This window comes from Schistocerca nitens, chromosome 2, assembly GCF_023898315.1.
Source record: "Schistocerca nitens isolate TAMUIC-IGC-003100 chromosome 2, iqSchNite1.1, whole genome shotgun sequence".
NCBI lineage: Eukaryota > Metazoa > Arthropoda > Insecta > Orthoptera > Acrididae > Schistocerca > Schistocerca nitens.
Genome location: NC_064615.1, coordinates 216901130 through 216918024, shown reverse-complemented (window position 1 = coordinate 216918024; position 16895 = coordinate 216901130).

Genomic DNA, 16895 nt, shown 5'->3' with positions numbered 1-16895 from the left:
TAGAACTTAGAACTAATTAAACCTAACTAACCTACGGACCTCACATACATCCATGCCCGAGGCAGGATTCGAACCTGCGACCATAGCGGTCTCTAGGCTCCAGACTGTAGCGCCTAGAACCGCACGGCCACTCCGGCCGGCCTCCTCAAATGAGAGCCGATATTTCATACTAGCAGACTTCCTTTGGCTAGGAATCTCCCCTTCGCCTGTGTTAGTCTGCTTTTTACGTCCTCCGTGCTTTTTCCACCATGTTTTATTTTGCCTCCAAAGTAGCAGATATCCTCCGTCAACTGCTTTGTCCCAGATTTCGATGTTAATTTTATCGCTGGACTAATTTCTGCAACTTGTCATTACCTTCGTCTTTCTTCCACTGACTCAGCTCATTGGACTGATCACTTGGTTCATCAGGTCCCACAATTCCTCCTCACTCTCATTGAGGTCAGAAATGTCATCAGAGAATTTTTACCATTAATGTCATTTCACCCTGAAAGTTAATCCCACTTCTGAACCTTTATTTTATTTTCGTCACTGCTTCCTTGATGCACAATTGATCAGAAGGGGCAAAACACTCATGTTCTTCTTGTTCATTTTCTAATTCGAGCCCTTCCTTCTTGATCTCCCATGCTTATTTTCCATTTGTGTTCTTTCACATAATGTAAAGTACCCTTATTTCCCTACAGCGTACGTCTATTTACCTGCGAATTTCGAACATCTTGAACTATCTCACATTGTTCAATGGTAGGCTGACAAATCCTACGAGAGCATGCAGACTTTTCTTACATCTTGTTTCCACTATCGAGCGCAGTCAGAACTGTCTGATGCCTGTATCTTCACTAAAGCTACACTGCTGGTCATGTAACAGATCCTCAGTTATCTTTGCCATTCCTCACTATATTATTTTTGCCGGTAACTTGGATGCGTGTGCTGTTAAGCTGATGGAGCGACAGTTCTCGCACGTATCTGCCCTTGCTATCACAACATTTAATGGATGATTTTTTTCCCGAAAGATAGTCGTTTGGTTGCCACTTACCTCGGTGACTTTCGAAATTCCGAAGGAACCTTTCGGATACCTTTCTCATTTTGTTGATCTTTGAAAGTTCCTTTAACCTTTGATTCTAGATCTCATATGTCTCTTATATCGAAAGCAATTCCTTCTTCTACCACATCATCAGTTCCTCCCCCTCATAGAGCTTTTCAGTGTACTATTTCCGCCTATTCGCTCTCTCCTCTGTATTTTTAATGTTGATGCCTTTGTTTTTAATTTATTGACTTTTATACATGAAGAATCTGTATTTCCGATGATCATTTCTTTTCTGATTACATCATACCTTTCCTCCAAACATTTCGCCTTAGATTCAGTGGACTTTCCATTTATTTCATTACAGCATGACTTACGCTACACTGCATTATTACAGCAACGTACATCCGCTTGAATCTGTTTGCTGTAGTCAATTCTTGGCAGCCATACACAATTTTTAGGCCTCTTGTGTCTCGCCATTCACGAATTAAGAAGTAAACTACCACAAGCAAAGGGGGCATTCCATTGCAAAAGCAATATATAAATATCAAACACAGGAATTAATTTGACGATCAGATTTATGATACTGTACCTTTAGAGTACAGACTGGTATGTAAGTGAGTCATGTACTGTGAGCAAAGTGGCACAGAAATGAATCGAAGCGTTCGAAAAATAGGTGGACTAACAAGACAGGAAATTAGGTTCTGAACAGAAACACTAGTGAGAGGAATATATATCGCATACATTGACAAGAAGAAGTGACAGGATGACATTAAGGAATTACTCGCACGATATTCAGCCCCGGATCTAGAAGAGGGGAGGGGGACACGGGGGGGGGGGGGGGGGGCTGAGCGGGGGAAGGGGCAAACCGGGGTATCTGCGCCGGGCGGCAGTTTCAGGGGCGCCAAATTTATATTCTTGAAGAAAAAAAGACCTTGTTTCACAAAGTGCCAAGCATCCAGCGCACATTAATCTATCGATTATTGACATTATTTTGAAACGCATGCTTGTTGTTTTTTTAACGTTTTGGAACAAATTCTAGGCTTTGTTTTCTAAAAGAATTATAAAATGAATTTTGAATGCGTTCGTAGTGTATTTGGTGTCTCTGTCAGGGGAATCCCCGACGCGTCTAGAAATAAAAAACTTTCCCGCAGACAAAAGAGGATGGCGTGTTCGAGCTGAGCCGAATAAACCTGAACGGGTGAATGCAAATAGCTGTTTGTTTATGTTGTTGATTTGGTATTCGAATGAACAGCGTTGTTATAATTATTAGCGAAATCCATAAATTCACGCTATCAGAGTGGAATTAAACGGCTAACAGGAATAAGAGGTAAGAAAGTTTACATATTAATGTTCGCAGTGTATCCAAGAAAATGAAATTTTGACAATTTTTCGCCAGAGCTCTATTAAGGGCCAGTTTTACAGCCACCAGTTACCACCTCTACCGGAGAAGAAACGCCGAATAACTAAACTGGTGATTCTGGCAGGATTACTAGAAGTTAAGCGGAGAACAAGTTTTGACAATGGCAGGAATAGTTACAGAATTAGTGACGACAAGATTGTTTGTTAGAACTAGGAAGGAGAAGAAACGGAGACATCACACAAATTATATGGAAGAATAAGAAGATTCCCAATTTTTATAAAAAATTCGTACTACTACTTTCCGATCTCATGCTTGAGCAACTGGAGTGTATGAATGAAATGAGAAACTATTTCCAAACATAAAACTTTTTGCTTGTAGTACGCCTAATGGGTATTTCAAATTGGTACTTCATGACTTACATTCTGTCGTGTTATTCATGTAAATGAGGTGGATGAAAATGTCCATTCGTGCCAAATCAGTCGCGCTTATTTGGCATGTGTTACAATATCTGTAATGTAAGAAGAACTATTTTGTTTTATCTAGCAGACAGTGACAAAATATGCACTAGTGGCCATTAAAATTGCTACACCAAGAAGAAATGCAGATGATAAACGAGTATTCATTGGACAAATATATTATACTAGAACTGACATGTGATTACATTTTCACGCATTTAGGTGCATAGATCCTGAGAAGTCAGTACCCAGAACAAACACCTCGGTACGTAACAAAGGCCATGTTGCGCCTGGGCATTGAGTCAAACAGAGCTTGGATGGCGTGTGCAGGTACAGCTGCCCATGCAACTTCAACACGATACCACCGTTGGTCAAGAGTAGTGACTGGCGTATTGTGACGAGCCAGTTGCTCGGCCACCATTCACCAGACGTTTTCAGTTGGTGACAGATCTGGAGAATGTGCTGGCCAGGGCCGCACTCGAACATTTTCTGTATCCGGAAAGGCCCGTACAGGACCTGCAACATTCGGTCGTGCATTATCCTGCTGAAAAGTACGGTTTCGCAGGGATTGAATGAAGGGTAGAGCCACGGGTCGTAACACATCTGAAATGTAACGTCCTCTGTTCAAAGTGCCGTCAATGTGAATAAGAGGTGACCAAGACGTGTAACCAATGGCACCCCATACCATCACGCCGGGTCATATGCCAGTATGGCGATGACGAGTACACGCTTCCAACGTCGTTACCGCGATGTCGCCAAACACGGATGCGAACATCATGATGCTGTAAACGGAACCTGTATTCATCCGAAAAAATGACGTTTTGCCATTCGTGCACCCAGGTTCGTCGTTGAGTACACCATCGCAGGCGCTCCTGTCTGTGATGCAGCGTCAAGGGTAACCGCAGCCATGGTCTCCGAGCTGATAGTCCATGCTACTGCAAACGTCGTCGAACCGTTCGTGCAGACGGTTGTTGTCTTGCAAACGTCCCCATCTGGTGACTTCGGGATCTAGACGCGGCTGCACGATCCGTTAAAGCCCTGCTAGTGATACGATGCCTTTGAAATCCAGCACGGCGTTCCGTATTACCCTCCTGAATCCTCCTGAACCCACCGATTCCATATTCTGCTAACAGTCATTGCATCTCGACCAACGCGAGCAGCAATGTCGCGATACGATAAACCGCAATCGCGATAGGCTACAATCCGACCTATATCAAAGTCGGAATCGTGATGGTACGCATTTCTCCTCCTTACACGAGGCATCACAACAAAGTTTCACCAGGCAACGCCGGTCAACTGCTGTTTGTGTATGAGAAATCGGTTGGAAACTTTCCTCATGTCATCACGTTGTAGGTGTCGCCACCGGCGCCAACCTTGTGTGAATGCTCTGAAAAGCTAATCATTTGCATATCACAGCATCTTCTTTCTGTCAGTTAAATTTCGCGTCTGTATCATGTCATCTTCATGGTGTAGAAATTTTAATGGCCAGTAGTTTGCGTAATCGAATAGAGAAAACGCTCCAATCTTGTGTGCTTTTTCAGTATTAGACAACGAAATTTTGTTTTTTCATGTAGAAAAACGTTTGACGACCATTGATGAAGTAATAGATTCTTCAGCAGAAAGAAAATAACGCTGTGTAAGGCTGTAACAAGATTAGCAAGATAAAATTCTAGGACTTAAGGATTGAAGAAATGTGCAATGTCTTTTGTCTATACTGATTTTATGTTTCCTGTATTTAATTTGCTGTCACAGAAAAGGAAAAGTTATTAGCCAATAGGCAATGGACAGTGCAAATTTTCTGAAGAGTTCTTATTCTTTCGGTAGCAAATAATTCCGCCAGCATTAATTGTGAGTTTAGAAGAGTGTTGTGTGAAGGGGCGTGGCACTGTACATTGCCATACTTAAGACCATATAACATGTCTTACATATGCTCGAACATGTTTGTTTTATACACTGGAGCGCAAAGAAACTGCCATAGGTATGCGTATTCAAATAAAGAGGTGTATAAACAGGCAGAATACGGTGCTGCTGTCGGCAACGCTTATGTAAGACAACAAGTGTCTGGCGCAGTTGTTAGATCGGATACTGCTGCTACAATGGCAGGTTATCAAGATTTGAGTGAGTTTCACCGTGGTGTTACAGTGGGCACACGTGCGATTGGACACGGCATCTCCGAGGTAGCGATGAAGTGTGAACCGTGAATTTCAGGAATCCGGTAAAACATCAAATGTTCGACATCGCTGCGGCCGGAAAAAGACCCTGCAAGAACGGGACCAACGACGACTGAATAGTTCAACGTGGTAGAAGTGCACTCCTTCTGAAAACTGCTGCTATTTCAACGCTGTCCATCAGCAGATGTCAGCGTGCGAACCATTCAACGAAACGTCATCGATATGGGGTTTCAGAGCCGAAAGCCCACTCGTATACCCTTGATGATTGCACGGCACAAAGCATTATGCCTCGCCTGAGCCGTCAACATCGTCATTGGACTTTTGATGACTGGAAACATTTAGCCATATCGGACAAGTCTCGTTTCAAATTGTATCGAGTGGACGGGCGCGTACGGGTATGGAGACAGCCTCATGAATCCATGGACTCTTCATGGCAGCAGGGGACTGTTCAAGCTGGTGGAGGCTCTGTAATGGTGTAGGGAGTTTGCAGTTGGAGTGATATAAGTCGCCTGATATGTTTAGGCACGACTCTGACAGGTGACATGTGCGTAAGCATCCTGTGTGATTACCTGCATCCATTCCTGTCCATTGTACATTCCGATGGACTTAGGCAATTCCAGCATCACAATGCAACACCCAATAAGTCCAGAATTGCTACAGAGTGGCTGCAGAAAGACTCTTCTGAGTTTAAACACTTACACTAACCACCAGACTCCTCAGACATGAATCTTATTGAGCATATCTGGGATGCCTTGCAACGTGCTGTTCAGAAGAGATATCCGCCCTCGTACTCTTACGGATTTATCGACAGCCCTGCAGGATTCATGGTGTCAGTTCTCTCCAGCACTACTTCAGACATTAGTCGAGTCAGCGCCACGTCGTGTTGTGGCACTTCTGCGAGCTCACGGGGACCCACGATATTAGGCAGGAGTTCCAGTTTCTTTGGCTCTTCAGTGTATGTCAATCTCTTCAGAAAGATGTGTTCTACAAAATGAACATTTTTTTTTCAAAATCTCTTGGGTGGAAGAGGGGAGGAATGGGCGCCACTATCAATTTTTTGCTCCGGTTAGGAAATACAGTAGATCCGGCGCTGACAGTACTGGAGGGACACGAAGTGGTAAAGACTTTGGGGAAGACAGGTGCTGAAATACATCCAACAAATTCTTGACTGTGTGAGCCAGTTCTATTCTATGAAGTAAAGGTTGGCAAAAGGAGGGCGTCAAACAAGTCAGAAAGCTGATGAACAACCAACCAACCCCCATAGAAAAACCAAATCATTCTTCTGACTGGGTACACTGCTTACACTGGCGACCCACCACGGATTCCTCTCATTCCTCTCCTATGTCCTGTACCAATCTTTTCATCTCAGAACAGAACTTGCAACGTAGGTCTTCAATCATTATTTGAGGGATGTATCCCAGTCTCTGTCTTCCTCTACATTTACCCTCTACAACTCCTTATCATACATAGAAGTTGTTCCATGATGTTTTAATAGATGTTCCATCATCCTGTCCCTTTGTCTTGTCAGTGTTTGCCATATGTTCATTTCCTTGCCGATTCTGCTGTGGATCTCCTCATTCCTTACCTTATCAGTCCACCTACTTTTCAACATTCTTCTATAGCATCATGTATCAAATGCTTTTATACTCTTCTGTTCCGGTTTTCCCACAGCCCATGTCTCACTGACACACAATGCTGGGCTCCAAATTTACACTGTCAAAATTTCTTTCTCAAATTAAATCTATGTTTGATATTAGTAGACTTCTCTTGGCCAGAAATACCCCTTTTGCCAGTGTTAATCTGGTTTTTATCTCCTCCTTGCTCCGTCCGTAAGGGTTATCCTGCTGCTTCCTTATTTCTACTTCATGGTAACCAATCTTGATGTAAGTCTCATTTCTGCTACTTCTTCGATTTATTTTCAATCCATATTCTGTACTCGTTAGATGTTCATTCAGTTCAAAGAATCTGTAATTCTTCTTCACTTTCACTGAGGATAGCAACGTCTTCAGCAAATCTTATCATTGCTGCCATTGCCAAACGCAACATCAGAACTGCCTCTCTGGTGCCTTTCCCTTTCCTAAAACGAAACTGATCTTTCTCTTCATTTAAAACTCCGAGGACGAAGGACCGTGCTCGATGTACAAAACAGCTTCCTGACGTTTCGTATCCAGCTGCGGGAGACATATCGGAAGATGTCTCCCACAGGTGGATACGAAACGTCAGGAAGCGGTTTTGTACATCGAGCACGGCCTCTCACCCCGGACGTTTTAACCAAAGAAAACGCCGGCCGTAAAAGCCTGCATTATATGAGTGATCGACATGTAACATTCACTTAGTTTTCTTTTCCAGTCTTCTGTACATTATTCTTGTCAGAAATATGGATGCATGAGATGTTAAGCTTATTGTGCGCTAATTCTCGCACCTGTCGTCTCTTGGAGTCTTACGAACTGTATGGATGACGTTTTTCCGAAAGTCTGACGGTATATCGCCATTCTCATACATTCTGCACACCAGTATGAATAGTAGTTTTGTTGCCACTTCACGTTTCTTCTATCTGGACATCAGACACAAGTCTCCCCGCCATAGCGGCCTTCAGTGTATTCCTTCCACCTATTCGCTCTCTTCTTGCACTCTTAATGATATCGCCCTTGCTTTTCATTTCCCCGAAGGTGGCTTTGACTTTTCCGTATGCTGAGTCAGTCCTTCCGACAATAATTTCTTTCTACATTTCTTCACGTTTTTCTTGCAGTCATTTCGCCTTAGCTTCCCTACACTTCCTATTTATGTCAATTCTAAGTGACTAGTATTTCTATATTCCTGAGTTTCCCTGATCATTTTTATAGTTCCTTTTTTGGTCTCTAGATGGGACAAATTGTGGTGTCACCGCCAGACACCACACTTGCTAGGTGGTAGCTTTAAATCGGCCGCGGTCCATTAGTACATGTCGGACTCGCGTGTCGCCACTGACAGTGATCGCAGACCGAGCGCCACCACACGGCAGGTCTCGAGAGACTTACTAGCACTCGCCCCAGTTGTACGGACGACGTAGCTAGCGATGCACACTGACGAAGCCTCGCTCATTTGCAGAGCCGATAGTTAGAATAGCCTTCAGCTAAGTCAATGGCTACGACCTAGCAAGGCGCCATTAGCATTTCATTGCATGTATCTAAAGAGTCTCACTTGTATCGTCAAGAGCGATGTACCACAAGGATGGATTAAAGTTAAGTATTCCAAGAGCTACGTACTTTTCTTTATAGCATTCATTACGTATCCTGTTTCAGACCTATCTACTAGCCTGCGTGAGTTAACGCGTGCCTTTCGGCTACTTCCGAGTGGCGTGGCTGTCTTGTTACGCCACAACACAAATTATTTCAAAACTGTGATTCCCATGTCCAAACAGTTTATTAAACATTCCACAATTACTTTAAAAGCCCATCTTGTTCAAAAGAAATATCATAAAACAAGAAAGGGTAAATTGTGGTACACCAAAGAACTGGAGAATCTAAAAAAACAAGCTACTGCTGTTGAAGCACCTTGTCAAAGTAAATAATTCTAATGAAATTAAGGATCTCGAAAAAACCACTAAGAAACTGTATAAGAAAGAGTTACAATTGGCGCAACAAAGATACAACATAAATCTCATAAAAAATAGTAAAACCCAATGCAAAACAGCCTGGTCAGTAACTAATACTGTCAGTAACTAATACAAGACAGCCCCAATACAAGCAGATACATTCAACAAATATTTTGTAAGCTGTGCTGATGACATCAAAAAGTTGATCAGTAAACCCAATGTAACATATATAGAAAATCTTAAGAGTGCAAACCTAAATCATAATAGGGCCAGATCATCATTGAATCACTTTAAAGAGGTAAGCCAACCTGAAGTTCTTAAAATAGTCAAAGAAATGAAAAATTCATACAGTACAGATATTTTTAATATGACAAACAATCTATTGAAAGAAACCATACATTACATTGCAGCTCCATTAACATATTCTACAAACCTGTGTCTCATGGAAGGGGTTTTCCCTGATCCTCTCAAACTATCCAAGGTGACTCCAGTCTTTAAGAAGGGTATTAAATCAGATCCTGCAAACTACAGACCAATTTTACTAATTCCAGTACTAGGGAAAGGCTTTGAAGGCATAATATATCAGCAGATGTGTGAGTACCTAGAACTAAATGATATGTTAAGTGCATCACAGTTTGGTTACAGAAAAGGAAGGTCAGCTACACATGCAATAGAGCTCTTAGTCAGAGACATTTTAGCAGCATTCGAGGACCATGCTCACACACAGGTAACCTTATTTGATCTGATCAAAGCCTTTGACTGTGTTGACCACTCACTTTTGCTCTCTAAACTTGAGCACTATTGAATATGTGATTAAAGTTTAAAACTCCGCAAATCGTACCTCAATAAAAGGAAACAGGTGGTGAGTTCAGGAAGTCATCTGTCAAACACACTCGAGGTTCAACACGGAGTGCCACACTAAGTGTAACCTCCCCACAAAAATAGTAAAATGAATAATTTAAATATGAATAAATGAATGTGATTCTCCACACGAATTTTAAAACATGAATAATGAATGTGATTCTAATTTAATGTAACCTCTGAACAAAATTGGTTCCCATTTATAATCTCTGTGCAGAAATGCATTCACATTTGATGTAACCACAAAATTCTTCTCTCATTTAATGTTAAGTTCGAAACAGAAAAATTCCTAAACCCCGAAATAAAAAAATTCAGTAACCTGGTAAATTTTAGGACGACAGCAGCGCTGCGCCACAGCCCTGTATTCTGAATAAAAACGGTGAATATATCTGCTCTTACCCAAAAAATTTTCGGCACAGCTCCGTGCAGTGCTGGCCTATACATTTGTGATTCGTGAAAGGAATGATCATGCATTGGATAAATTCTTTAAATTGAAATGAATGTTTTTTTTAAAAAAATTACTTTATATTATAAAAATTATTAGGGCATTTTTTTTTTTAAAAATTGGATGTCAGTTCACATACATTACTAGATATGCGCAAGGCTGCTTCTTTACCTTATACAATAATACTCATCCACCAGAGTCCCGACCAGAGCAGACTGCATACAAGCGCAGACTACTGCAGACACGCGCAGACTACTGCAGACTAGCGCACACACGCGCAGACTAGCCACTAGCTACAAGCAACAACTAACTACATACTGCTCTCTGGTCAGAGACTCTCTCCTATGCCTTGTCTATTGCAGGCAGCGCATACCTCTTACAACTTCTTGTTAACTAATCCATTCTATTCATTAGAAGAATGTTTAGAAACGCCCAATATCAACTCAAATATGTAAAAATTTATTTTGGAAAATTAAAAAGTGAACTGACGAAATTGCATGTAATAATGCTGAATGACCAATAAAGAATCTGAATTAGCTGAAGTATTTCTTCTGTTATCCATGTTTTCTTAGTAGTCACCTTCCTAGTAGCTAGTCATCATCACAATGTCTATAGCCCCAAAAGGCTTTATTCCTTAGTGCTGCCGTATCCAATTTCTTTGCGCAACGATTCTTCCAGACAAGTCTTTTAAACTTCAGCCTGCTCTTCATCATTGCTAAATTCTTCCTAGAACAGGTATTCAATCCGTAAACGGATTTCATAAAAACAAGTCATGGCCGGAAGCGTTTCTGTTTGTGCGTGATCCGTCGTCCGTGGTGTAGACGTTTTGTAAGAATCGGAAGAATCGGTGTATGCCCAAGGCGTTAATGTTGTTAATGACGTAACTGATTACGTCGAATGTGGTCTCGTGTCACGTCTTCAGTTTGCCAACACTCTTTTGTTGTTGTTGTTGTTGCTGTCTCCAGACCGAAGATTTATTTACTGCAGGTCTCCTTGCTACTCAGTCCCGTGCAACCCTTTTCATTGCCGAAAAGACTACTGCAACATACAACCTTCTGAAACTGCTTACTGTGTTCATCTCTTGGTCTCCCTTTACGGATTTTCTCCCACAAACTTCCCTCCAGTAGTAGACTGATGCTTCCTTGATGTCTCAGGAAGTGTCCCGTCAAGCGATCCCTTCATTTAGTCAAGTTCTGCCACAAATTACTTGTCTTCCCAAACCTATTGAGTACCTACTGATTAGTTACGTGATCTACCCATCTAATCTTCAGAATTCTTCTGTAGCACCATATTTCAAAAGCCACTATTCTGTTCTTGTCCAAACTGTTTATCATCCACGTTTCACTTCCGTACACGGCTACACTCCACACAAATGCTTCAAATGGTACAAATGGCTCTGAGCACTACGGGACATCTGAGGTCATCAGTTCACTAGAACTTAGAACTACTTAAACCTAACTAACCTACGGACATCACACACATCCATGCTCGAGGCAGGATTCGAACCTGCGACCGTAGCAGTCGCGCAGTTCCGGACTGAAGCGACTAGAACCGCTCGGACTCCGCACAAATACCTTCAGGAAAGAGATTCAAAATGGTTCAAATGGCTCTGAGCACTATGGGACTCAACTTTCAAGGTCATCAGTCCCCTAGAACGTAGAACTACTTAAACCTAACTAACCTAAGGACATCACACACATCCATGCCCGAGGCAGGATTCGAACCTGCGACCGTAGTAGTTCCAGACTGTAGCACATAGAACCGCTCGGCCACCCTGGCCGGGAAAGAGATTCTGACATTTAAATCTATATTCGATGTTAAGAAATTTCTCTTCTTCAGAAACTCTTTTCTTGTCTTTGCCAGTCTACATTTTATATCAGTTATTTTGTTGTCGAAGTAGCAAAACTCACCTACTACTTCAAGTGTCTCGTTGCTTAATCTAATTCCCTCATAGTCACCTGATTTAGTTCTTTTACATTCTGTTATCGTTGTTTATCTTTCGTTGAGGTTTATCTTATACCCTCACCGCAAAACACAGCCCATTTCGTTCAACTGCTGTTCCAAGACCTTTACTACTCTGAGAGAACAATAACATCATGGGCAAACATCAAAGTTTTTATTTCTTCTCCCTGAGCCTTAATTCGTAGTCCTGATTTTTCTCTGGTTTCCTTTACTGCTTGCTTGATTTACAGACTGAATAACATCGCGGGTAGGCTGAAACCATCTCTCGCTCCCTTCTCAACCACTGCTTTACAAATGGTTCACCGGCCCGGGTGGCCGAGCGGTTCTAGGCGCTACAGTCTGGAACCGCGCGACCGCTACGGTGGCAGGTTCGAATCCTGCCTCGGGCGTGGATGTGTGTGATGTCTTTAGGTTAGTTAGGTTTAAGTAGTTCTAAGTTCTAGGGGACTGATGACCTCAGATGCTGAGTCCCATAGTGCTCAACAAATGGTTCAAATGGCTCTGAGCACTATGGCACTTAACATCTGAGGTCACCAGTCCCCTAGAACTTAGAACTACTTAAATCTAACTAACCTAAGGACATCACACAGGGGACTGATGACCTCAGAAGTTAAGTCCTATAGTGCTCAGAGGCATTTGACATCACACACATCCATGCCCGGGGCAGGATTCGAACCTGCGAACGTAGTAGTCGTGCAGCTGAGGACTGAAGCGCCTTGAACCGTTCGGTCACCGCGGAGATAGGCTACAAGCATGTCTCACTCCAATCTCAACCACTGCTTCCCTTCCGTGCCTCTCGACTCATAACTGCCGTCTGTTTTCTGTACAAGTTGTAAATAGTATTTCACTCCCTGTGTTTTACGCCTGCCACCTTTAAGATTTCTGATAGAGTATTCCAGTCAACAGTGTCGAAAGCTTTCTCTAAGTCTCCAAAAGCTATAAACGGCAGTTTTGCCTCTCCTTAGCGCCTCTTCTAAGAGAAGTGGGGTACGGTCATTGCCAATAATATAACTCTTGTACGATGCTCGGGAATTTTGCCGTGCTGGCATTCTATACGCTCCCAGTGTATTGGTTACGCTGCCGGAGCATCTTCGACAGTAACGGAAAACGATTTGGGCAGAGCTGGAGGACCTAAATGAAATGGGCCGGGCCGAAAACAGAGACGCGATGGGACGCGTCAGCAGAATGCAGGGGGTGCGTAATGCGCTTCTCGCGCGGAATCCGCCCGCCAGCGCCACGCCTAGAAAGCTGAAGATATCGCACCGAGCACACTACAGCACTGCACAGCTCGCGGCTGGCAGGCTCGGGCTTGGGGGGGGGGGGGGGGGGGGAGGGCAGCGCGCCGTCTTCCACGCGGCTGCACTCAGCGGCTCCCCGCCGTCCTGACCGTATTCGCTTTGCTGTCTGTCGTCTCGCATTGCCTCCCGTCTCAGGTCGCATAACCCCGACTTCCAAATCCGCCTGCACGTCCTAGAATATTTATTTGTTTATGTATTTCAGTACATTTTCTTGATGACAACAGTGGACTTTGTAACACCTTCGTTTTTATCCCGACCTGATCTGATCGAATAGCAGCCCAATATTTATTATTAACATGACCGTGAACCTAATGGGACTGGTAATCGGAATTGACTACTACGGAAATTGTTACTTTCCAGTTCGTCCTGTTCAATACTATAATGCTGAATGTATGGTAATAAGGATGACCAACACAGTTTTACTAATTACGAACTTATATTCTCGTCAAAACACAAAAATGAGACAGCCACTGCCTTCGTCATACATATCTAATTACGGCTAATCTCAGCACAGGCTTTCTTCATTTGCCATTATCGTCACACGCCAATTCATCACTGCATCCAACACTGCAATCCAAGGTTAGGCCGGCGCGGTAGACGCGAAACTAAATATCGGCGCTAGTAACGTCACTGTTCACTTTTATAAAGATAATTCATCACTTTCCCGGTATTTATTTATTATTTAGGGGTCTAACCACGGCGATGGTGACACCCTTCTCGGTTAAAAACCCTGTATTCTAATAATGGCCTTCACATACACACCATTCCCGCCAACCACTCTGGCGCATCTCGTCACTCGCTCTCGCAACACGTCACAATCGATTGTTCGCCCTATCGACCTGTGCCGAGTGCAAAGTTATAGTAAGGGCCTACGGACCCCTTACAACTTGTACATACAGAATTACATTTATGTGAATCTTTATGACAATCTATTTCCTTCTCTCTTTCTCTTTACCAGGTGCAGAAGTATAAAACTGGAATTTCCCTATAGATGATACTAGCCGTCAGTGTAGAGCCCGTGAAACCGCGTCTGCAGCGCCATCTGTTTCCTGTAACGGCTGACGACGAATGTCAACATACAATAACCCAAGTTCCATCTATCGGTATCTGTTTGAAACCCGTAAACATGTCGGGTTTTGTGTCTACGAACTACGATCTGCAGACAGCATTGGCTTTATGTTATCATTTGAACAAAACTGCAGCGGAATTGCATCGAATGCTTGTCGACGTTTTCAGCGAACATGCTCTTGGGAAAACACAGTGTTTCGAGTGGTTCAAAAAAATCGAAAGTGGTGATGTTTACGTGAGAAACGACCAGCGCGGGAAACCACCGAAAAAGTTCAAAAACAACAAACTGTAGGTCTTATTGGATGAGGATGATACTCAAACTCAACAGGAGTCGCGGAACAGTTGAACGTGATGCACAAAACTGTTTCTCTTCGGTTCAAAGCTGTGGGAAAGGTGGAAAAAGTGGGAAAACGGGTTCCGCATGAAGTGAATGAAAGACAGCAAGTAAATCGAAAGACTACTTGTGAAATGCTGCTCGCCAGATACAAAAGAAAGTTGTTTCTCCATAAAAGAGTGACAGGTGACGAAAAATGGATATATTTTGAGAATCCTAAGCGTCGTAAATCAAAGGTGAATCCAGGCAAACCATCGACATCCATTGCAAGACCAAACCGCTCTGGAAAGTCAATGCTCTGTGTTTGGTGGGACCAGAAGAGTGTCATATATTATGAGCTGCATAAACCAGCTGAAACCGTCTACACTGATCGCTACCAACAGCAAATGGATTGAAATAGAGCATTACGTGAAAAACGACCGGAATATGGAAAAGGACAACACAAAGTCATGTTTCTCCATGATAACGCCGCATCACACACAGCAAAATGGTTCGGGAAACGATCGAGGCGTTCATTTGAGAAATACGAGTACTAGGGCATGCGGCTTATTCTCCAGACTTGGCTCCGTCAGATTGTCATCCATTTGCATCACTGGGACACACTCTCGCTGAACAACTCTTCAATTCGTATGAAAATGTACGAAAGTGGCTTGCTGACTGGTTTGCTACAAATGAAGAACTATTTTTTGGCGTGGCATTCACAGGCTGAAAGAAAGCTGGAAGAAATGTATAAACAGTAACGGAGACTATTTTGAATAATATACTGTTTATCAGTTCCAAACAACAGACGTTATTGCAGCCAAATTCCGGATTTACACTTCTACACCTGGTACTCTGTTCTGAATAATCCACCAAGTTTACAGCGGCTATCACACTATTTCTCCTTACCTTCATAGTTTTCTATTAATATAACTCTAACATTTGAATGGTGAATGTGCAAAACGACTTAAGGCCACACTTTTATGGTTTTGAGTTATGATTACAGCAATGTTCAGATGACCAAATTGCATCTTTTAATACCAAAATGGCTTCAGTCTCTATCTTCTGTACATAATTTATAGTAACAGAAAATTCGTGTTGTACTGGCAAAACAGCCTTAGTCCATGACTTAAGTTGTTTTGGTTCAAATGGCTCTGAGCACTATGGGACTCAACTGCTGTGGTCATAAGTCCCCTAGAACTTAGAACTACTTAAACCTAACTAACCTAAGGACAGCACACAACACCCAGCCATCACGAGGCAGAGAAAATCCCTGACCCCGCCGGGAATCGAACCCGGGAACGCGGGCGTGGGAAGCGAGAACGCTACCGCACGACCACGAGATGCGGGCAAGTTGTTTTGCTTTTGAGGTATACAGTTTCTCTTCTTTTTTTTAATACTCTTGTTTCATGTGGTGTTAAAGGACTTTAGTTTTTCTGTGACAGATGTCTAGGTCAGAATAACAACAAAACTCTCAACAAGTTTTTAGTGGATATAAGTGCTCTGTGGTATTTTTTGAACAAGACTTCTTTTATCTGTCAGAGGACACACCCTTCAGACTTCAGATAGTGACTTTGCAGTACTCAAAAGAAGATCGTGGCTAGTCGACAGACTCTACACAACGAAAGACGTGTGTGAACACATATCCAGCTCTACAGGTTAGGCTCAAATTTCCCTTTGCTCCCAATAATAACCAACTAAACTTAAATAAATAACACGAACAACAATTCTTTAGAAGATTTTGCTTGAGACTTGAACCACTAATCATCCTAAATGTCTGCCCACCGTCACTCTCGTGGTAAGGCATATTACGCCGCCAGGCACTGTGCGACGTTTTACAGAGCATTGCTGCTGTAGCTCTAGTGAAAGCTTGTCTCACAGCAGCTTTCAGGTCGTCAGTTTTGTGAAACGATACCTTTTATGAATCCCCTTTGCCTGGCCACCACAAAACCCAGATCTCACCACACGCGGTATTCGCTAAGGGAGTTCATGAAGGATATAATTTGGGAAAATCGTTACGATACCACTGATAGCCTGAGAACTGTCGTGGGACAAACTTTCACTCGAGTTACACCAGCAATGCTCCGATAAATGTCGCACAGAACCTGGTGGCGTATTATCCCTTGTCATGAGAAGAGAGATGAGAACTCACATATCAAGAACACATCTCTGAAGAACTGTTGGTCATGTTATTTATTTACGTTGGGAGGGTTATATTGTTTATTCCCCTTGGTTTACTGTTTTCTGTATTCTGAATCTGTTTTTTTAACAAACAATATATATAGAGCATTTTTTAAATGACAGTTCTATGTAATATACTTCTACGTATAATATCGTACAATAACTTAGCACAGTATTCAATGTTTT